This window comes from Cherax quadricarinatus, chromosome 16 (assembly GCF_038502225.1).
Source record: "Cherax quadricarinatus isolate ZL_2023a chromosome 16, ASM3850222v1, whole genome shotgun sequence".
NCBI classification, from domain to species: domain Eukaryota; kingdom Metazoa; phylum Arthropoda; class Malacostraca; order Decapoda; family Parastacidae; genus Cherax; species Cherax quadricarinatus.
In genome coordinates, this window is record NC_091307.1 from 31,908,781 (window position 1) to 31,931,570 (window position 22,790).

A 22,790-nucleotide genomic window follows, 5' to 3' on the forward strand; every position below is an offset into this window, starting at 1 on the left:
CTTTTGGTCTTAGTATCTTGACTGGAATAGAAGTGTGTGAGATCATTTTTATTTGTAGGTTTTCGATACACTTGAAATCTTAGGTTATCTACTTTGTGAATGAGGACGTCTAGGAAAGGTAGCTTGTCATTGGACTCTTCTTCTAATGTAAACTGGATCGCCGGTTCAACTGCGTTGAGCCTTGCCTGAAGATTATTTTTTCTTTATTAACATACTGGCCGATTCCCACAAAGGCAGGGTGGCCCGAAAAAGAAAAACTTTCACCATCATTCACTCCATCACTGTCTTGCCAGAGGGGTGCTTTACACTACAGTTTATAAAACAGCAACATTAATACCCCTCCTTCAGAGTGCAGGCACTGTACTTCCCATCTCCAGGACTCATGTCCAGCCTACCGATTTCCCTGAATCCCTTCATAAATGTTACTTTGCTCACACTCCAACAGCACGTCAAGTATTAAAAACCATTTGTCTCCATTCACTCCTTTCAAACACGCTCACGCATGCCTGCTGGAAGTCCAAGCCCATCGCACACAAAACCTTCTTTACCCCCTCCCACCAACCTTTCCTAGGCCGACCCCTACCCCGCCTTCCTTCCACTGCAGATTGATACACTTTTGAAGTAATTCTGTTTCGCTCCATTCTCTCTACATTAACAACCCTACCTCAATCCTCTGGACATCAGTTTTGGCAATCCCGCACCTCCTCCTAACTTCCAAACTACGAATTCTCTGCATTATATTCACACCACACATTGCCCTCAGACATGACATCTCTACTGCCTCCAGCCTCCTCCTCGCTGCAACATTCATCACCCATGCTTCACACCCATATAAGAGCGTTGATAAAACTATACTCTCATACATTCCCCTCTTTGCTTCCAAGGACAAAGTTCTTTGTCTCCACAGACTCCTAAGTGCACTGCTCACCCTTTCCCCTCATCAATTCTATGATTCACCTCATCTTTCATAGATCCATCCGCTGACACGTCCACTCCCAAATATCTGAATACATTCACCTCCTCCATACTCTCTCCCTCCAATCTGATATCCAATTTTTCATCACCTAATCTATTTTTATCCTCATAACCTTACTCTTTCCTGTATTCACTTTTAATTTTCTTTTTTTACATATCCTACCAAATTCATCCACCAACCTCTGCAACTTCTCTTCAAAATCTCCCAAGAGCACAGTATCATCAGCAAAAAGCAACTGTGACAACTCCCAATTTATGTGTGATTCTTTATCTTTTAACTCCACGCCTCTTGCCAGGACCCTCGCATTTACTTCTCTTACAACCCCATCTATAAATATATTGAACAACCACGGTGACAACACACATCCTTGTCTAAGGCCTACTATTACTGGGAAATAATCTCCCTCTTTCCTACATACTCTAACTTGAGCCTCGCTATCCTCGTGAAAACTCTTCACTGCTTTCAGTAACCTACCTCCTATACCATACACCTGCAACATCTGCCACATTGCCCCCCTATCCACCCTGTCATACGCCTTTTCCAAATCCATAAATGCCACAAAAACCTTTTTAGCCTTATCTAAATACTGTTCACTTATAAGTCTCACTGTAAACACTTGGTCTACATACCCCCTACCTTTCCTAAAGCCTTCTTGTTCATCTGCTATCCTATTCTCCGTCTTACTCTTAATTCTTTCAGTAATAACTCTACCATACACTTTACCAGGTATACTCAACAGACTTATCCCCCTATAATTTTTGCACTCTCTTTTGTCCCCTTTGCCTTTATACAAAGGAACTATGCATGCTCTCTGCCAATCCCTAGGTACCTTACCCTCTTCCATACATTTATTAAATAGCAGCACCAACCACTCCAAAACTATATCCCCACCTGCTTTTAACATTTCTATCTTTATCCCATCAATCCCGGCTGCCTTACCCCCTTTCATTTTATCTACTGCCTCACGAACTTCCGCCACACTCACAACTGGCTCTTCCTCACTCCTACAAGATATTATTCCTCCTTGCCCTATACACGAAATCACAGCTTCCCTATCTTTATCAACATTTAACAATTCCTGAAGATTCCGTACATCAAAACATTTGGGAGTTATTACGAGGACGTCGTTCACGTAACGTAACCAAGTGACGAGAATGAACATTGAAACAGGCCTTCTCTATCCAGTCTCCAATAGAAATATTTGTCTAACCTATTTTTATGATACTCAAGTAATAGCTTTTATATCCTTTTACTCACGTTCGAGTTAATTGTTCTGTCATATTGTATTACTACTACCACTAGTATTGCACCTCACTCTGAGCCTATATATACCCTCTGTGTCCATGTACTGTTTGTAACGGCTTGACAAAGCTCCTGGAGAGCGAAACGTTGCCACAATAAAAATGTCACATTAGCTGCACTTGTGTCCTTTTACTTTACATATTGTCGGTAATTCTACCAACATTATTACAACTGTTATGTTGTTACCAGAGAGACTGAGAGCGCCCTGCCACCATCTTTATCCTTCACCAATCAAACTTTCAAAGTTTAGAAGTTACAAAAGTTACAAATTATAAAAGTGAGAAATTACAAAAGTTAGAAATCACAAAAGTTAGAAATCACAAAAGTTAGAAATTACAAAAGTTAGAAATCACAAAAGTTAGAAATTACTAACGTTAGAAGTTACAAAAGTTACAAATCACAAAAGTTAGAAATCACAAAAGTTAGAAATCACAAAAGTTAGAAATCACAAAAGTTAGAAATCACAAAACTTAGAAATCACAAAAGTTAGAAATCACAAAAGTTAGAAATCACAAAAGTTAGAAATCACAAAAGTTAGAAATTACTAACGTTAGAAGTTACAAAAGTTACAAATCACAAAAGTTAGAAATCACAAAAGTTAGAAATCACAAAAGTTAGAAATCACAAAAGTTAGAAATCACAAAAGTTAGAAATCACAAAAGTTAGAAATTACAAAAGTTAGAAATCACAAAAGTTAGAAATTACTAACGTTAGAAGTTACAAAAGTATTATTTATCACTGATGTTAGGAGTTTTTTCAATGTTGGAAAAGTTAATTTATATTCCTGGCAAATTATCGTTAATATTTTTGAAATAAAATAATATACTTAATTTAAAGCCATTTATTCATTTACTTAAGATCTGCCTCTCATGTGTTGGTCCCCTGCCTCACATGTGTTGGTCCCCTGCCTCACATGTGTTGGTCCCCTGCCTCTCATGTGTTGGTCCCCTGCCTCACATGTGTTGGTCCCCTGCCTCTCATGTGTTGGTCCCCTGCCTCTCATGTGTTGGTCCCCTGCCTCTCATGTGTTGGTCCCCTGCCTCTCATGTGTTGGTCCCCTGCCTCTCATGTGTTGGTCCCCTGCCTCACATGTGTTGGTCCCCTGCCTCTCATGTGTTGGTCCCCTGCCTCTCATGTGTTGGTCCCCTGCCTCTCATGTGTTGGTCCCCTGCCTCTCATGTGTTGGTCCCCTGCCTCTCATGTGTTGGTCCCCTGCCTCACATGTGTTGGTCCCCTGCCTCTCATGTGTTGGTCCCCTGCCTCTCATGTGTTGGTCCCCTGCCTCTCATGTGTTGGTCCCCTGCCTCACATGTGTTGGTCCCCTGCCTCTCATGTGTTGGTCCCCTGCCTCTCATGTGTTGGTCCCCTGCCTCTCATGTGTTGGTCCCCTGCCTCTCATGTGTTGGTCCCCTGCCTCTCATGTGTTGGTCCCCTGCCTCACATGTGTTGGTCCCCTGCCTCTCATGTGTTGGTCCCCTGCCTCTCATGTGTTGGTCCCCTGCCTCTCATGTGTTGGTCCCCTGCCTCTCATGTGTTGGTCCCCTGCCTCTCATGTGTTGGTCCCCTGCCTCTCATGTGTTGGTCCCCTGCCTCTCATGTGTTGGTCATCTGCCTCTCATGTGTTGGTCCCCTGCCTCCCATGTGTTGGTCCCCTGCCTCTCATGTGTTGGTCCCCTGCCTCTCATGTGTTGGTCCCCTGCCTCTCATGTGTTGGTCCCCTGCCTCTCATGTGTTGGTCCCCTGCCTCTCATGTGTTGGTCATCTGCCTCTCATGTGTTGGTCCCCTGCCTCTCATGTGTTGGTCCCCTGCCTCTCATGTGTTGGTCCCCTGCCTCTCATGTGTTGGTCCCCTGCCTCTCATGTGTTGGTCCCCTGCCTCACATGTGTTGGTCCCCTGCCTCTCATGTGTTGGTCCCCAGCCTCACATGTGTTGGTCCCCTGCCTCTCATGTGTTGGTCCCCTGCCTCTCATGTGTTGGTCCCCTGCCTCTCATGTGTTGGTCCCCTGCCTCTCATGTGTTGGTCCCCTGCCTCTCATGTGTTGGTCCCCTGCCTCACATGTGTTGGTCCCCTGCCTCTCATGTGTTGGTCCCCTGCCTCTCATGTGTTGGTCCCCTGCCTCTCATGTGTTGGTCCCCTGCCTCTCATGTGTTGGTCCCCTGCCTCTCATGTGTTGGTCCCCTGCCTCTCATGTGTTGGTCCCCTGCCTCTCATGTGTTGGTCCCCTGCCTCACATGTGTTGGTCCCCTGCCTCTCATGTGTTGGTCCCCTGCCTCACATGTGTTGGTCCCCTGCCTCTCATGTGTTGGTCCCCTGCCTCTCATGTGTTGGTCCCCTGCCTCTCATGTGTTGGTCCCCTGCCTCTCATGTGTTGGTCCCCTGCCTCTCATGTGTTGGTCCCCTGCCTCTCATGTGTTGGTCCCCTGCCTCTCATGTGTTGGTCCCCTGCCTCTCATGTGTTGGTCCCCTGCCTCTCATGTGTTGGTCCCCTGCCTCTCATGTGTTGGTCCCCTGCCTCTCATGTGTTGGTCCCCTGCCTCTCATGTGTTGGTCCCCTGCCTCTCATGTGTTGGTCCCCTGCCTCTCATGTGTTGGTCCCCTGCCTCTCATGTGTTGGTCCCCTGCCTCTCATGTGTTGGTCCCCTGCCTCATATGTGTTGGTCCCCTGCCTCTCATGTGTTGGTCCCCTGCCTCTCATGTGTTGGTCCCCTGCCTCTCATGTGTTGGTCCCCTGCCTCCCATGTGTTGGTCCCCTGCCTCTCATGTGTTGGTCCCCTGCCTCTCATGTGTTGGTCCCCTGCCTCTCATGTGTTGGTCCCCTGCCTCTCATGTGTTGGTCCCCTGCCTCTCATGTGTTGGTCCCCTGCCTCTCATGTGTTGGTCCCCTGCCTCTCATGTGTTGGTCCCCTGCCTCTCATGTGTTGGTCCCCTGCCTCTCATGTGTTGGTCCCCTGCCTCTCATGTGTTGGTCCCCTGCCTCACATGTGTTGGTCCCCTGCCTCACATGTGTTGGTCCCCTGCCTCTCATGTGTTGGTCCCCTGCCTCTCATGTGTTGGTCCCCTGCTTCTCATGTGTTGGTCCCCTGCCTCTCATGTGTTGGTCCCCTGCCTCTCATGTGTTGGTCCCCTGCCTCACATGTGTTGGTCCCCTGCCTCACATGTGTTGGTCCTCTGCCTCTCATATGTTGGTCCCCTGCCTCTCATGTGTTGGTCCCCTGCCTCTCATGTGTTGGTCCCCTTTCATGTGTTGGTCCCCTCCTCTCATGTGTTGGTCCCCTTTCTCTCATGTGTTGGTCCCCTGCCTCTCATGTGTTGGTCCCCTGCCTCACATGTGTTGGTCCCCTGCCTCTCATGTGTTGGTCCCCTGCCTCACATGTGTTGGTCCCCTGCCTCTCATGTGTTGGTCCCCTGCCTCTCATGTGTTGGTCCCCTGCCTCACATGTGTTGGTCCCCTGCCTCTCATGTGTTGGTCCCCTGCCTCTCATGTGTTGGTCCCCTGCCTCTCATGTGTTGGTCCCCTGCCTCTCATGTGTTGGTCCCCTGCCTCTCATGTGTTGGTCCCCTGCCTCTCATGTGTTGGTCCCCTGCCTCTCATGTGTTGGTCCCCTGCCTCTCATGTGTTGGTCCCCTGCCTCTCATGTGTTGGTCCCCTGCCTCTCATGTGTTGGTCCCCTGCCTCTCATGTGTTGGTCCCCTGCCTCTCATGTGTTGGTCCCCTGCCTCTCATGTGTTGGTCCCCTGCCTCTCATGTGTTGGTCCCCTGCCTCTCATGTGTTGGTCCCCTGCCTCTCATGTGTTGGTCCCCTGCCTCTCATGTGTTGGTCCCCTGCCTCTCATGTGTTGGTCCCCTGCCTCTCATGTGTTGGTCCCCTGCCTCTCATGTGTTGGTCATCTGCCTTTCATGTGTTGGTCCCCTGCCTCTCATGTGTTAGTCCCCTGCCTCTCATGTGTTGGTCCCCTGCCTCTCATGTGTTGGTCCCCTGCCTCTCATGTGTTGGTCCCCTGCTTCTCATGTGTTGGTCCCCTGCCTCACATGTGTTGGTCTCCTGCCTATGTGTTGGTCCCCTGCCTCTCATGTGTTGGTCCCCTGCCTCTCATGTGTTGGTCCCCTGCCTCATCATGTGTTGGTCCCCTGCCTCTCATGTGTTGGTCCCCTGCCTCTCATGTGTTGGTCCCCTGCCTCTCATGTGTTGGTCCCCTGCCTCACCCCTGCCTCTCATGTGTTGTTCCCCTGCCTCTCATGTGTTGGTCCCCTGCCTCTCATGTGTTGGTCCCCTGCCTCTCATGTGTTGGTCCCCTGCCTCTCATGTGTTGGTCCCCTGCCTCGCATGTGTTGGTCCCCTGCCTTTCATGTGTTGGTCCCCTGCCTCTCATGTTTTGGTCCCCTGCCTCTCATGTGTTGGTCCCCTGCTTCTCATGTGTTGGTCCCCTGCCTCTCATGTGTTGGTCCCCTGCCTCTCATGTGTTGGTCCCCTGTCTCACATGTGTTGTCCCTTGCCTCTCATGTGTTGGTCCCCTGCCTCTCATGTGTTGGTCCCCTGCCTCTCATGTGTTGGTCCCCTTCCTCACATGTGTTGGTCCCCTTCCTCTCATGTGTTGGTCCCCTGCCTCTCATGTGTTGGTCCCCTGCCTCACATGTGTTGGTCCCCTGCCTCACATGTGTTGGTCCCCTGCCTCTCATGTGTTGGTCCCCTGCCTCTCATGTGTTGGTCCCCTGCCTCTCATGTGTTGGTCCCCTGCCTCACATGTGTTGGTCCCCCTCTCATGTGTTTGGTCCCCTCTCATGTGTTGGTCCCCTGCCTCACCTGTGTTGGTCCCCTGCCTCTCATGTGTTGGTCCCCTGCCTCTCATGTGTTGGTCCCCTGCCTTACATGTGTTGGTCCCCTGCCTCACATGTGTTGGTCCCCTGCCTCTCATGTGTTGGTCCCCTGCCTCTCATGTGTTGGTCCCCTGCCTCGCATGTGTGGGTCCCCCTGCCTCACATGTGTTGCCTCACATGTGTTGGTCCCTTGCCTCTCATGTGTTTGGGCCCCTGCCTCCCATGTGTTGGTCCCCTGCCTCTCCTGTGTTGGTCCCCTGCCTCTCATGTGTTGGTTACCTGCCTCTCATGTGTTGGTCCCCTGCCTCTCATGTGTTGGTCCCCTGCCTCTCATGTGTTGGTCCCCTGCCTCTCATGTGGAGGTCCCTGCCTCATATGTGTTGGTCCCCTGCCTCTCATGTGTTGGTCCCCTGCCTCTCATGTGTTGGTCCCCTGCCTCTCATGTGTTGGTCCCCTGCCTCTCATGTGTTGGTCCCCTGCCTCTCATGTGTTGGTCCCCTGCCTCTCATGTGTTGGTCCCCTGCCTCTCATGTGGAGGTCCCTGCCTCATATGTGTTGGTCCCCTGCCTCTCATGTGTTGGTCCCCTGCCTCTCATGTGTTGGTCCCCTGCCTCTCATGTGTTGGTCCCCTGCCTCCCATATGTTGGTCCCCTGCCTCTCATGTGTTGGTCCCCTGCCTTTCATGTGTTGGTACCCTGCCTCTCATGTGTTGGTCCCCTGCCTCTCCTGTGTTGGTCCCCTGCCTCTCATGTGTTGGTCCCCTGCCTCTCATGTGTTGGTCCCCTGCCTCCCATGTGTTGGTCCCCTGCCTCACATGTGTTGGTCCCCTGCCTCTCATGTGTTGGTCCCCTGCCTCTCATGTGTTGGTCCCCTGCCTCTCATGTGTTGGTCCCCTGCCTCTCATGTGTTGGTCCCCTGCCTCTCATGTGTTGGTCCCCTGCCTCTCATGTGTTGGTCCCCTGCCTCTCATGTGTTGGTCCCCTGCCTCTCATGTGTTGGTCCCCTGCCTCACCTGTGGAGGTCCCTGCCTCACATGTGTTGGTCCCCTGCCTCTCATGTGTTGGTCCCCTGCCTCTCATGTGTTGGTCCCCTGCCTCTCATGTGTTGGTCCCCTGCCTCCCATATGTTGGTCCCCTGCCTCTCATGTGTTGTTCCCCTGCCTTTCATGTGTTGGTCCCCTGCCTCTCATGTGTTGGTCCCCTGCCTCTCATGTGTTGGTCCCCTGCCTCTCATGTGTTGGTCCCCTGCCTCTCATGTGTTGGTCCCCTGCCTCTCATGTGTTGGTCCCTTGCCTCTCATGTGTTGGTCCCCTGCCTCTCATGTGTTGGTCCCCTGCCTCTCATGTGTTGGTCCCCTGCCTCTCATGTGTTGGTCCCCTGCCTCTCATGTGTTGGTCCCCTGCCTCTCATGTGTTGGTCATCTGCCTCTCATGTGTTGGTCTTCTGCCTCTCATGTGTTGGTCCCCCTCCAGCTGATTCAAATTCATTCTGAATTGGTGGCTTCTTTACCATCTAAGGAAAATACATCAATCGTAACAGATGGTGGTACTGGAACAGGGAGATTCTATGAACGTTCCACCAGTCTGATTGTAGAGGGAAGACCTGGATTGTTTTTTACATTTTTTTAATGAAAATCCCGACACTCTCGTAGTATAGAACCAACAATCCGTCGTGTGATCCTTAGTTCCCCTCCACACCATCAGGACTACAGATAGCATATATAACTTCCTTCCAGTAAATCACTCGTGTTAGGAGTTGGAGAAAGTCACATGGCAATGATGAGGCGCCCACAGTTTGTCCTGATCTCCAGCGCTTATTTTCACACCAGTGAAAATAAACTGCTTTCACAAGAGGCGTGATGTTGTCTGTGGTTTGTTGGAGAAAAGCTACCAGAAATATATAACAAAAAATATTGCTGTCATTTAAGCTACTCTCAAAATAGATAACATGTAATCCATTAATAAAACAATCTAATAAATTCACAAAAATCAAAGAAAACCATATATCATCTTCCAGAAGATGACCAAGCTCTCACTAGACAGTAATCTAGTTTAAAACTAATTGGGGGAGGGGGTGGTTCTGTTTCACAGAAACCTGTTGGAACAAAAATTTAAATTTGAATTCAGCATCCCAAAATTAGTTTCAAACGTATTTTTAAACGTAAACTGAAACTTTTGTTGACCAGCTTTAACGGATGGTTCATGGCCGCATGAAAGCTCAGATCCATAGTCGAAATAGGACACTAGAGTAACCAAAAGCTTATAATGGCATAATCATTGAGCAGTTGCAAAATCAATTTATAGAAGAAGTACCCCCGGAATGGACTCAAATTCTCGGACACTGCTTTTCGCCTCTGAGTCAAAAAGGATCCCAAAACTACTCCTCTTAGGGAAGTATTTAATTTCATTTGCAAGAGTAATAAAACTGCCCAGTGTCTAAATGAGATTTACTGCCAGAGCTTTCCTTAACGTCTTCCGGTAGACATTAGCAAAGCATTCCTCAGACAGGTTGTTGGAGGCGGTTATTTAAGCGACTGAGTTGGTTAGTGGTGGCCTGAACAAAAGGTTAATACAGAATAGCACCTGAGGTGGTTGTCACCATGATTTACGAGATATCCAAACTCTCTGTTAATATGGTAAGATTTTCCTTGAGCACAGTGATTACGGTATCGGAGATGTTAAGTTTATTAACAACGCCGGAATTATCAATTATTTTCCATATCCTCTTAAATATTGGGATACATTCTGATGATTTAAAAAATCTAATGAAAGGTACACTTCACAGTAAAGGATCTTTTTACTGAAGAATACTGGCACTGTACATAGAGGGTGAGGCAATTAAGAGCAGGAGTTAGTTGCAGAATACCTCTTTAAAAGAAAATGCGAGTCACCCCTATAATGTAACCTGAGAAACATTACAAAATTAACTGTACATAATATCAACAGAGTTGCAGTACATGTTGTATCATATTACACAAACTCTTCCTTGTAATCTACCAGACCTGGAGTTTACCTGGAGAGAGTTCCGGGGGTCAACGCCCCCGCGGCCCGGTCTGTGACCAGGCCTCATGGTGGATCAGAACCTGATCAACCAGGCTGTTACTGCTGGCTGCACGCAATCCAACGTACGAGCCACAGCCCGGCTGGTCAGGCACCGACTTTACGTGCTTGTCCAGTGCTTGCTTGAAGACTGCCAGGGGTCTATTGGTAATCCCCCTTATGTATGCTGGGAGGCAGTTGAACAGTCTCGGGCCCCTGACACTTATTGTGTTGTCTCTTAACGTGCTAGTGACACCCCTGCTTCTCATTGGGGGGATGTTGCATCGTCTGCAGAGTCTTTTGCTTTCGTTGTGAGTGATTATCGTGTGCAAGTTCGGTACTAGTCCCTCTAGAATTTTCCAGGTGTAATCATGTATCTCCCCCGCCTGCGTTCCAGGGAGTACAGGTTCAGGAACTTCAAGCGCTCCCAGTAATTGAGGTGTTTTATCTCCGTCATGCGCGCCGTGAAAGTTCTCTGTACATTTTCTAGGTGAGCAATTTCACCTGCCGTGAAAGGTGCTGTTAGTGTGCAGCAATATTCCAGCCTGGATAGAACAAACGACCTGAAGAGTGTCATCATGGGCTTGGCATCCCTAGCTTTGAAGGTTCTCATTATCCATCCTGTCATTTTTCTAGCAGATGCGATTGATACAATGTTATGGTCCTTGAAGGTGAGATCCTCCGACATGATCACTCCCAGGTCTTTGACGTTAGTTTTTCGCTCTATTTTGTGGCTGGGATTTGTTTTATACTCTGATGAAGTTTTAATTTCCTCATGTTTACCATATCGGTGTGGAAAAGTACACAAGTTCTTGCATTTTATCTGTCCTCAGACAGCTTTACCAAGGAGTTTATATGTATCGAAATTTGGAAAAACCAAACTGCCTCAGGAGATACAACTATTCAACCACAGGTGACACACCGCAGGTGCCATACCACAGAAGCATTCAAAATTCTTTCAGTTATTATGTAGGCCGATATCCGGTAGCAGCCATGTGAAAATTGTTAGAATATTCAATTAATTAAAAACGTGAGAAATTACTAGGTTTTCAATATAGGAGTCAGCTACCTATGTCATCCAACACAAACTGTAGTGGAGGAGGGAAGGCAGAGGACTGGGAAAGTATATGGTAGGCAGCTTTCTTTTTACAGATACATCCAAGGAATGACGTAATATTGTATGTTATCGCGTCTTTTGATAGCTGACACTTGCTGGTAAATGAGCATACAGATTTTTGAGAAACGATCCCAAGAGATGATGACTGACCGGGAGAATAAGACGCCCCTTGATTCAGCAAAAAAACAGTGGACAAGACTTTAGGTCTGTGTCCTAGTAATGCTAGTTTCCACTGCCCAGGGGATGACCTTAACCATCAACAGCTTCTTGTCCACTTTGAAAAGAAATTGCAATTCACCGCCTCTGAAGGCCTATCCGAAGGGACTGTGGGGTGGGAAGGGTGAAAAGAGTATTGTATTCTCCAGAAAGAGTTGAGTTCAAACAGATTATTTTTATATTCACAATACGCACCAAATCTGCATGCGTCTTTTTAAAGGCGTTACAAGGCTAAAACGGAACAGCTGAAAACGTGAACTTTTGAGAGCTGACAGGAAAAATCAGAGTTAGCATAATATATTATTTTTCTGCCAAAACGTATAGTGTGTGTAGGGGTATCCACAACTAGAGCAGGTAAAGTGAGAAAGTTCTTTCATAACTCGTACAATTAGACAAAAAAATTTCTGACCATCAGCGACACCTGACAAATTTCAGAGAGAGGTGCTAGGTGTTTATGTACAAGTTTTGTTTGGTCAATATGCAGCTGCGTGAGAACCATTTTCCAAATGCGACAACAATTAAATGAATTCTACCAATAACTCAACTGTGGTTTGATGAATAGCAGCATATAATCCTCTAACCGACCAATGACGTTTCCATGAATCTGAATACTTCGAGGGTAAATTGAAAAATAATTTGGAAAGAGCAATGCCTGAGAGAGACTGATAGGTCCTGAACCGTGGAACGTGTAGTGTGCAAGTTCACTGTCTGGAATACCAGTGATCCTGGACCCAGTTAGAGACGATGTCTTTATATATACTGAAGAGGTGACGCAGCCTGTGTTAGTAACCTACCGTCAGGGTAAAGGGAAAACGAAAGGAAGTGTAACGTCGAGGGAACAGTAATGTGTCGGCAATGAATGAGGGGGGGGGGGAAGGAAATGGAGTTGCAGAATTCACAGAATGGGAGTTTTGAGACGTGAAAGATCGATTCAATTTTATTGCCGAGCAAAGTCATTCCTATTTAGTTTTAATTCCAGAAATATCAATAATATTACTAAAGAGGACATAAGAAATATGAAAAATGCTAGAAAGTGACAGGTTACTAGTAAAGTTTGGGTGGGCAACATCTTTGCTAACAGAAAACGGTGGGCGCTGATGAATAGGTATGGAGAACACTGCAGATAATTATAACAATAATACCAAATGAATTGTTGGAAAGCAGTGAATGTGTACAGCATTACAACATGGCTACATTATCTGAAACACAAATAACCCGCACATAAAAGAGAGAAGCTTACGACGACGTTTCGGTCCGATTTGGACCATTGACAAAGTCACACTGTGTGACTTTGTCAATGGTCCAAGTCGGACCAAAACGTCGTCGTAAGCTTCTCTCTTTTATGTGCGGGTTATGTGTATCGTTCCAGTCACGGTATTGTGCCTTTCTGAATATATGCTGAATATATGCATTATCTGAAATATATGCTGATGGTAAGAAAGGTGAAAACAAGAAGAGAAACGTTAGTGGTCTAGATTCTTTAAGAATACTTTAAAATGAGAAGTGTCGGTGTAGCACCTTGAAGACAGGAGAGACAAAACTGTGTGGAAACGAGTGGATAAAAGCATTACAGTATTATGTCTAAGAAGGTAGCGGAATTCAGGAACATAGACTTAATGCCATCAATGTATGCACAATATAAGCACGTTGTAGCTAATGCTAGAAGAGTTTTATAAAAATATGCTGCAAACAGATAATGGCAATTAATAAAAGTAGTGATACCAGAATTTTGAAACTACTATGGATGGAATTGATATCGTCAATGCATGGTTATTATGGCAACATATTCACTATTCTGTATGTTCTCCCATTGTGAAAAATCATAACATCGAAGATTCTGCAAATTAGAAAGAGGAATTTCTGTGTTGTACAACATTACCAGCCAGTCTCTGCGTAAGAGGTTAAGAACAGCGATAGCACATGAGGAAGAACGATTTTACGGCGTTTGGAGTTACTTCGATAACTGTTCCGTTAATCAAAGCTCGTTTAAGAAGCGGAGGGATTTAAAAAATCTGTAAATACAACTTGTCATGAACTAGACTTTGTAAATTGTGAGTTCAACCTTTGTAAATTGTGTAATTACGAACTTGCTCAATCAAAACTTTGAGGCCCAGTCCCTGGACCAATTATGTACCTCTGTAATCTTTTGACTACCGCCCACAGGATGGGTATGGGGTGCATAATAAACATATTAAACTAACTAAAAATTAATCAAAGCTCGTTTAAGAAGCGGAGGGATTTAAAAACTCAAAGAAACGAACGAGGAAGCAATATACCAAGAATACGAGGAGAAACAGCAGGAGTAGAAAGTAACACTAATAGCAGGAGGAGGAGAAAGAGGGTGTGGTGAGGTACTATATTTAGACTAATCTACCCCAGAAGCGAGACCTACCCTATGCATGTACGCACACATAACTTCACGTACACCCAAAAATGTGAGCGCACACGCGCTCGTGTATACACACAAAATGCCTTTACGCACACTCACTTAGATACGCGATGGCACGCGCCCGCCGCATGCGTGCACACACACACACACACACACACACATACACACACACACACACACACACACACACACACACACACACACACACACACACACACACACACACACCGAAAGAAGTATGGTCGTGTGGAGCTCAACATGAGATTTAAGGAAGTATTTACAATGGAGACAAAAGGATTCCGGGAAGTCTGAACCGGACGGAGGGGGGGTACACCAACAAGGGATATACCAACAAGTACTGGATGAGATAGACACACCCGAGGAGGAGGTGCAGAAGCTGCTAAATGAACCTGATACCTCAAAGGCAGTAGGACCGGACATCTCTCCATGGGTCCTTAGAGAGGTCACAGAGACGGTGTGTGTGCCACTAACAGCAGTTTTCAACACATCCATTGAAACTGGGCAAATACCAGAGGTATAGAAGACGGCAAATGCAGTCCCCATTTTTAAGAAAGGAGACATACACGAGGCACTAAACTACAAACTAGTGTCACTGACGTGTACAGTATGCAAAGTCATGGAGAAGATTATCAGGAGGAGAGTAGTGGAGCACCTAGAACAAGCTTATAAACGACAACCAGCATGGATTCACTGAAGGAAAATCCTGTGTCACAAACTTACTGGAGTTTTATGACAAGGTAACAGAAGACACGAGAGGGGTGGATAGATTGCATTTTCATGGACTGCAAGAAGGCATTCGACAATTCCTCACAAGAGATTAGTGCAAATGCTAGAGGATCAGGCACATATAACAGGAAGGGCACTGCAATGGATCAGAGAATAACTGACTGGGAGGCAACAACGGGACATGGAACGTGACGAGGTGTTAGAGTGGGCGCCTGTGACGAGCGGGGTTCCACAAGGGTTAGTCTTAGGATTAGTGCTATTTTTGGTATATGTGAATGACATGACAGACGGAATAGACACAGAAGTATCCCTGTCTGCAGATGTGACGTTCATGAAGATAATTAAATCGGATGAGGATCAGGCAGGTTTACAAAGAGATCTGGACAGACTGCAAGCCTGGTCCAACAACTGGCTCCTCGAATTTAACCCTGCCAAATGCAAAGTAATGAAGATCGGGGAAGGGCAAAGAAGACCACAGGCAGTATAGGCTAGGTGGCCAAAGACTGCAAACCTCACTCATGGAAAAGGATCTTGGGGTGAGCATAATATCAAGCACATCTCCTGAGGCGCACATCAACCAGATAACTGCTGCAGAATATGGGCGCCTGGCAAACCTGAGAATAACGTTCTGATGCCTTAGTAAGGAATCGTTCAAGACTGTACACCGTGTCCGTCAGGCCTATACTGGAGTATGCAGCACTAGTTTGGAACCCACACCTGGTCAAGCGCATCTAGAAATTAGAGCAAGTGCAAAGGTTTGCAACAAGACTAGTTCCAGAGCTAAGGGGAATGTCCTACGAAGAAAGGTTAAGGGAAATTGACCTGACGACACTGGGTTAGGGGAGACATGATAACGACATACAAAATACTCCTAGGAATTGACAATGTGGACAGACAGGATGTTCCAGAGAGTCAAAGAGATATTAGGAAGTATTTCTTTACTTATAGAATTGTCAGGAAGTGGAATAGTCTGGCTAGTGACGTAGTGGAGACAGGAACCATACATAGTTTTAAGACGAGGTTTGATAAAGCTCATGGAGCAGCGAGAGACAGGACCTAGTAACGATCAGTGAAGAGGCGGGGCCAAGAGGTATGAACTGACCCCTGCTACCACAAAATAAGTAAGTACAAATAAGTAAGTACGAATAGGTGAGTACATAGCGATCAATGAAGAGGCGGGGCCAGGAGTTATGACTCGACCTCTGCAACCACGAATTGGTGAGTAACACACACACACACACACACACACACACACACACATACACACACACACACAAAAAAAAAAAAAAAAAAAAAAAAAAAAAAAAAAAAAAAAAAAAAAGTGGTCTTGAACCCTGAATACGTTGTAGAGTTAAGAGTGAAGACGCAGGAGAAGGACGGTAGAAGCCAAACTTCAAATCAGGGAACTAGACAGGCATGAGGCAAGTCCTGCATTAGGTGCACTGGGGAAGAAAGATAGAGGGAAAGAGAGTAAATGAAATGATGGAACACGTGACCACGAAGTGTAGAGGCAGAGAAGTTCGTACCTAAGGGCAACAGAAACAATGGAAAGTCCAGAGCTCAAAGGACCTAGGATAATAAGATGAGGCGACGAGCCACGAACGAATATGCACGGATAAGAAGGGAGGCCCAGCGGCAATACTAGAATGACATTGCATCGAAAACCAAATCTGGCTCAAAGCTGTTGTGCAGCCACATCAGAAGGAAAACATCAGTCATGAAACAGGTAATCAGGCTGAGGATGGAAGGAGGGAAGATCACAAAAAAATGACCAGGAAGTGTGTGAGGAGCACAACATGAGTTTTATGGAGGTATTTTCAGTGGAGACAGAGAGGCTTCCAGAAAACCAGAAAGGTAGAGTACACCAACAAATACTGGACAACTACACACAACCGAGGTGAAGAGAATGCTAAGCAGATGCCTCAAAGGCGATGAGATCGGACATCTCTCCATGAGTCTTGAGAGAGGGAGGAAAGGAAGTGTGTGTTCCACTAACAACAATCTTCAGTACATCTATTGTAACAGGGCGACTGTCTGAGGTGTGGAAGACAGCAAATTTAGTCCCAATTTTTAAGAAAGGAAACAGACAGGCATCATTAAACTACAGACCAGTGTCACTGACATGTATAGTATGTAAAGTCATCGTGAAGATTAACAGAAAAGTGGTGGACCACCTAGAAAGGAATGAGCTTATACAATTACAAAAAGGTAAGAGAAGACAGAAAAAAAAGAAGGGTGGGTAGACTGCATTTTCTTGGACTGTAAGAAAGATTTCGACTGTTTCGCACAAGAGATTAGTGCAAAAGCTGGAGGAGTAGGCAAGAATAACAGGAAAGGCACTGCAATGCACCAGGTAATAGCTGATAGGAAGGAAACAGTGAACGATAGTACGTGACGAGATATCAAAGTGGGCACACATGACGAGCGGTATTCCACAAGGGTTTGTTCTAGGGCCGGTGCTGTTTCTGGTATATATGAATGATATGACAGACGATGTGAAGTGAAGCTAATGCAGAGAATTTAAGAGGACAAGGATCAGGTAGGACTACAAAAGTATCTGGACAGGCTGCAAATTTGGTCCAACGAATGGCTCCTACAGTTTAAACCCGCCATCTGCAAAGTCACTGAAGATTTTGGAAAGACAAAGAAGACAGCAGACAGAGTACATGCTAGGAGATCAAAGGCTGCAAACTACTCAAGGAAAAGGATCTTGGGGTGGGTATAATACCAAGCACATCTCCTGAGGCGCACATCAGCCAGATAACTGCTGCAACATATGGGCGCCTGGCAAACCTAACATTAGTGTTCCGATACCTAAGTAAGAAATCGTTCAAGACTCTGTACACCATGTACGTCAGGCCCATACTGGAGTAAGCAGCACCAATATCGAACCCACACCTGGTAGAGCATGTCAAGAAATTAGAGAAAGTGCAAAGGTTTGCAACATGACGAATCACGGAGCTAAAAGATATGTCATATGAGAAGTTAAGGAAAATCAACCTTACAATACTGGAGGACAGGACGAATAGGAAGGACATGATAACGACGTTCAAAATACTAAGAGAAACTGAGAAGGAGGACTGGAACATAATGTTACAAGGATGGGACATAATAACAAGGGGTTGTAGCTGGAAGTCGAGAACTCAGATGAGTGACAGGGATGTTAGGAAGTATTTCTTCATTCATAGAGTTGTCAGGAAGTGGAACAATTTGGAGAGTGATATAGTGGAGGCTGAATTCATATATAGCTTTAAGAAGAGGTATGATAAAGCTTGTGGAGCAGGGAGTTGACGTAGTAAGGATCAGTGAAGAGACGAGGCCAGGAGCTGTGAATCGACTCTGTAACCACAAATAGGTGAACACACACACACACACACACACACACACACACACACACACACACACACACACACACACACAAGACTCGTTCCAGAGCAAAGGGAAATGTCCTACGAAGAAAGGTTAAGGGAAATCGGCCTGACGACACTGGAGGAGAGGAGGGTCAGGGGAGACATGATAACAACATACAAAATATTGCGTGGAATAGATCAGGTGGACAGAGACAGGATGTTCCAGAGATGGGACACAGAAACAAGGGATCACAGTAGGAAGTTGAAGACTCAGATGATTCAAAGGGATGTTAGGAAGTGTTTCAGCCACAGAGTTGTTAGGAAGTGCAATAGTCTAGCAAGTCATGTAGTGGAGGCAGGAACTATACATAGTTTTAAGACGAGGTACGATAAAGCTCATGGAGCAGGGAGAGGGAAGACCCTGTAGCGGCCAGGGAAGAGGCGGGGTAAGGAGCTGAGTCTCGACCCCTTCAACCACAATTAGGTGAGTACACACACACACACACACCGCACCACATCACACACACGTCTCCAAGACCCAGCCGTCAAGTGGTGTCACCTTGGATGCTTTCAATCGTGCACTCTACCAGACTATCGTTCTCAACCTTCTTATAATTACTAAGTGGACGATGACGTTCAAATGTATGATAGTGTTAATGGAATGGATATAGTGTGTTCGGCCAATAACCTCATAGTTGTTAGAATTTCATGCAACGTATATGGCCTATCGGAGGACAGACAATATTTGCTTTGAGCAGAAGTTGTCCATCCTCCGAGGCTTGCCTTGCATTAAGATTGCTTGTCAGCGATTGTAACAATGTGTGTGTGCGTGTGTGTGGGTATATATACACACACACACACACACACACACACACACACACACATATATATATATATATATATATATATATATATATATGTAGTGCCGAATAGGCACAACTTGCGATCTTGGCTTAAATAGCAACGCTCATCTTGCCGTATAGGACAAGCAAAAATTTGTGTATGCAATAATTTCGCCAAAATCATTCTAAACCTAACGAAAAAAATATATTTCACTGTGTTTGTTCAGAACTAAATTATTGCAAACAAATCTAAAATATATGTAGTTGGGTTAGGCTAAAATAAATTGTTCTTGTTATAATAAGGTTAGGTAAGTTTTCTAAGATTCTTTTGGAGCAAAATTAAAAATTTTTACATTAACTTTAATGAAAAAAATATATCTTTAAAAGTATAAGAGAAAATTTTAGAAAGGACTTAATTTTAAATGAGTTCTTGCTAATTGACCAGTTTTACATATTCGGCACGACATATATATATATATATATATATATATATATATATATATATATATATATATATATATATATATATATATATATATATATCGCAAACCATGCATACAGGATGCAAAACAACCGTGGAAGGATTAGAATGATAGTTCTAGGCCTTTTGTGTTTCAATCAACACATCATCAGGAGCTTGCAAAGTTACAGAAAAAAGGAGGATGTCCGAGCTAATACGATCCCAGAGTATGTATTCACTGGAGTGATGGAGGGAGAGAGAGAAGGGAACAAGAAATGCCCCCAGGAATACCAGTGCCTATAGCCAGAAGGATGAATATTATAGCATTAGAAAAATTCCAGATGCTTTTGATATTATAATAGCCTAAACGAAAGTACCGTGGCAATAATAAAAATTCGGTCATATTGAGTCATACATAATTATATCGTCAGTGATAATGAAGTCACTGGCAATTATGAAGTAACTTCGGTTGGTCAATTTAATGGGACGAGAAAATAGGAACATTTGAAGGGGAGATTTCTGAAAGTTATACAAAACAAAAAAATGGAGCTCATTAAAATAAACTCATTTAGAGAGGGAGGCATCTGTAATTACAAGATGGCCACAGTTATTCATCCCACATGATTCTGAGGCAAACTCTGGTTCAATCTTCAGAAACTGCAGGAAAAATAGGCCTTAATTCCTAGATGTGTCACTATATTTAAGACAATCTAATGCATTCATATAACAGCCCAATATTTGAGTGTGTGTTATTGCCTCGACTAAAAACGCATCTAGTATTTTGAACAACCCATCACTGATATTGTATAATGAATACTTATCATGCTTAATAAATACCGATTCTACAAGAATATATTAAGTTGGCTATAAAGCCATGAACTGCACTGTACTGCATGTTATGAAATAAGCTTATTGACTGACTGATTGATTGATTGGGAGTGGAGACGATACATAATAATGGTCGGTAGAGTTACTTTATTTCTATTTTCTTATTGTTATTTATTCTTTTTCTATTTATTTTACTTGTACTAATTGTATATTTAGTATATGTTTAGATCTGGCTCTTACTGCCGATTGTCTCTCATTCTAAAGTTCCTGTTTTTTCATGTTCCTTATAATACTCCATTTGATGTGAAAATATTCAGAATAAAAGAAGACGAGGACAGAGAAAGGCCCCTAATGTATCTGGACAAATTAAAAGATAAGTTGTTGCTTGAATGCAACCGCAACATATACGAGGTTATGAAGATTGGGAAAGAACAAGTGGACCACAGAGTCAGTATTGAGGCTGTACGCCTCACTCAGTTAAATATCTTGGATTGAACATAGTTTCTGATATATCGCCAGAGGCTCACATCAGCCGAAGATCGCCTGCAGCCAATGATCGTCTGACAGGTCTGAGAGAAGCCTTCAGGAATCTCAGCAAAGAATAATTCCGTGACCTTTATACAACATGTCAGTCCAATATTGGAGTATGTAGCATTGGTAACGTATCCACACCTGAAAAAGGCATGTTACAAAAATGGAGAAAGCGCAGAAGTGTGAAGCAATGCTTGTTCCAACGCTGTGAGGCAAAAGTTACGAGGAGAGGCTAACGTAATTGAATCTAACGACATTGGAAGACAGAAGAATTAAGAGGTACATGATAATTTAAAAAAATTTCGGAGGAATTGATATGGCAGACAACAACAGGCTATTTGAAAAGCACGAAAGGAGGTATGCGGGGACACAATTGTACGACGTATGTATATAGAGAAGCCACAGGTATGCCAGGAAATATTTCTTAAGTTTCAAAGTGGTCGGGAAGTGGAATGCTCTCTTTGAAAAAGCGGTGGACGCAGGCTTTATATATAATTTTTAGAGAAGGTACGGAAATGCCCATAAGGCTAGAAGGGAGTGAATCTGACGAGCAGCAAGTTGAGGGGCCGGGTCAGAAGCTTAGAATCGAACCCTGCATCCACATTTAGGTGAGTACACATACGAGTACGTACGTACGTACGTGTGTGTGTGTGTGTGTGTGTGTGTGTGTGTGTGTGTGTGTATGTGTGTGTATGTGTGTGTGTGTGTACGTACGTACTCTCACACGTGCGGCTTCACATTTTCTCTGATATTCATCACTGCTTGACCAATGTTGATTAACGTAATGGTTTAATCAAGAAGGAGTTGACGTCAAACTACGCCATAAATGTCAGGTGTTGATGCAACGAGATATCTACTCCGACAATGCAAGGATATATCTATTCTGGCAATGCAAGGAGATATCTACTCCGACAATGCATGGAAATATCTACTCTGACAATGCATGGAAATATCTACTCCGACAATGCATGGAAATATCTACTCTGACAATGCATGGAGATACCTACTCCAACAATGCAAGGATATATCTATTCTGGCAATGCAAGGAGATATCTACTCCGACAATGCATGGAAATATCTACTCTGACAATGCATGGAGATATCTACTCTGACAATGCATGGAGATACCTACTCTGACAATGCATGGAGATATCTACTCCAACAATGCATGGAAATATCTACTCTGACAATGCATGGAGATATCTACTCTGACAATGCATGGAGATACCTACTCCAACAATGCAAGGATATATCTATTCTGGCAATGCAAGGAGATATCTACTCCGACAATGCATGGAGATATCTACTCTGACAATGCATGGAGATATCTACTCTGACAATGCATGGAGATATCTACTCTGACAATGCAAGGATATATCTATTCTGGCAATGCAAGGAGATATCTACTCTGACAATGCATGGAGATATCTACTCCGACAATGCAAGGAGATATCTACTCTGACAATGCATGGAGATATCTACTCTGACAATGCATGGAGATATCTACTCTGACAATGCATGGAGATATCTACTCTGACAATGCATGGAGATATCTACTCTGACAATGCATGGAGATATCTACTCTGACAATGCATGGAGATATCTACTCTGACAATGCATGGAGATATCTACTCTGACAATGCATGGAGATATCTACTCTGACAATGCAAGGATATATCTATTCTGGCAATGCAAGGAGATATCTACTCTGACAATGCATGGAGATATCTACTCTGACAATGCAAGGAGATATCTACTCTGACAATGCATGGAGATATCTACTCTGACAATGCATGGAGATATCTACTCTGACAATGCATGGAGATATCTACTCTGACAATGCATGGAGATATCTACTCTGACAATGCATGGAGATATCTACTCTGACAATGCATGGAGATATCTACTCTGACAATGCATGGAGATATCTACTCTGACAATGCATGGAGATATCTACTCTGACAATGCATGGAGATATCTACTCTGACAATGCATGGAGATATCTACTCTGACAATGCAAGGAGATATCTACTCTGACAATGCATGGAGATATCTACTCTGACAATGCATGGAGATATCTACTCTGACAATGCATGGAGATATCTACTCTGACAATGCAAGGATATATCTATTCTGGCAATGCAAGGAGATATCTACTCCGACAATGCATGGAGATA